At 65.1% G+C, this 1,749-nt stretch overlaps 1 pseudogene; it reads right to left on the bottom strand.

Moving 5' to 3' along the window:
• Window positions 1-6: 6 nt before the first annotated feature.
• On the bottom strand, window positions 7-1,741 carry LOC123177686 (UDP-glycosyltransferase 88F5-like; annotated as a pseudogene).
• Window positions 1,742-1,749: the final 8 nt, after the last annotated feature.

Below are 1,749 nucleotides of genomic sequence, written 5' to 3'. Positions count from 1 at the left end.
AGGAACACTCTGTTCATCCGTTGCTCCGCGTACAACGGCCAGGCCAGCATGGCCACGCCGGCGATGACCGCCTCGAGCACGGAGTTCCATCCGCAGTGCGTCATGAAACCGTCCACCGCGCCATGCACCAGCACGTCGCGCTGCGGCGCCCGTGACTTGACGACGAGGCCCGTCCCCTTGGTCCGGTCCAGGAAGCCCTCCGGGAGGAGGGCGTCGAGGTCTGGCACCGCACGACCCATAGGAACCTCTTGCCGCTGGCTTCCAGGCCGATGGCCACCTGCCTGATCTGCTCTGCGTTGAACACGCCGAGGCTGCCGAAGCAGAGGGACACCACGCTGGCCGTCGGCTGCGTGTCCAGCCATGCCAGGCACTTGTGGCTGCGCTTCACGCCCACATCCTCTGACTTTATGAGCGGCCTGATGCAGTAGACGGGGGGAGTCGGGAGGCCGGGAGGCGTGCAGAGCCCGGCGGCGATGGCGTCCACCGCGCGTGGCTCGGGCGAGCGGAAGGTGTTGACGATGATGCCCTTGGAGCGGCAGAGGTTGGGGGACACTCTGAGGGACCATATGTATGCCGCGTCGTCATGGTCCATGAGCGGCTTGGGGAAGTGCGGAAGCGCGGGGATCCCCGGCACGTGCACGAGCTCCTCTCCCATTTCCCGAAAGTTGGCGGCGCTCCGGGCATGCAGGTCTGGGAGATACAGGTTGGAGGCCAGCGCCTCGGCGGCGGACGTGAAGAAATAGTACCCTGGGACGCCGAGCTCCGCGGCGACGTCGAGCACGATGCTGCAGAAGAAGTCGACGATGAGGACGGCCGAGGAGGCGCCGGCGAGGAAGCCACGGAGGTGTGGGATGGAGAGGCCGGCGACCTCGTAGGTGATCGCCTCGGGGAGGTCGGAGTCGAGCGGCGGGACCTTGACCTGCGGGAGGCAGTGGAAGGAGATGGAGGGGTTGGCAGCGGGGGTCGCGTTCCTCATGCATGGTGGTGGTGTGTGTGGCGGCGGCAGAGTCCGTGTATAGAGTGGTACACACGCCGTCGAAAACGTGGCCTTTGCTCCGGCCACGCCCGCCTACGCCGTCTTGCCTCGTCGGCTTTTAGCGGCATCGATGTGGTTGTTGATGTAGCATGCATGTTTGGGCTTGGCTTGGACGTCGTCGATGACTTCGTAGGTTTGCCAGATGTGCGAGGGGTATGCCTTGTGGGAGTAGAGGAGGAAGAGGAATGGATGGACGTGTGACACATGGTGTGCACACATCCCTCGATGACCGCATACACCGCCGCCAATAACGGAGGAAGTTGCCACCTTGCACCGCTCGGCATGTGTGACACGTGTTCGTGCCGACGAAGAGGGAGGCCGCAAGATACGCCTAAGCGTGTCCCGGCCGCAGCCGGATGTTGTCTCCGCCGCCATAGCTACAACGAGTCATCGTTGCTCGTCGAGTGCCGTACCGCCTCCAGGGTTACGACGAGTCGTCGTGACTCGTCGAGCGTCGCGCCGCCGCCGACGCGTCGAACGGACCATGGCGCCGAGTCCCGGCCAGCCCATGGCGCCTCCATGGACTGGCAAGAGAGCGGCGAAGGAAACCTCGCGATGCGGCGAAGCCTCGCCCAGGCGCCGCCGATGGTGTAGGTAGAAGGGGTGGCGCACTAGATGGCGCCTAGTCGAACGATGCGTGCCGACGAGTCCCGATCAGTCCATGGCGCCTCGATGGACCAGTGAGACGGGCGAGTAAGGCCTCGCGATGCGGC

The sequence above is a fragment of the Triticum aestivum genome, unplaced genomic scaffold (assembly GCF_018294505.1).
Source record: "Triticum aestivum cultivar Chinese Spring unplaced genomic scaffold, IWGSC CS RefSeq v2.1 scaffold307933, whole genome shotgun sequence".
Lineage (NCBI taxonomy): Eukaryota > Viridiplantae > Streptophyta > Magnoliopsida > Poales > Poaceae > Triticum > Triticum aestivum.
The sequence above is the reverse complement of the archived record's forward strand: the minus strand, read 5'-3'. Positions and strand labels throughout refer to the sequence as shown.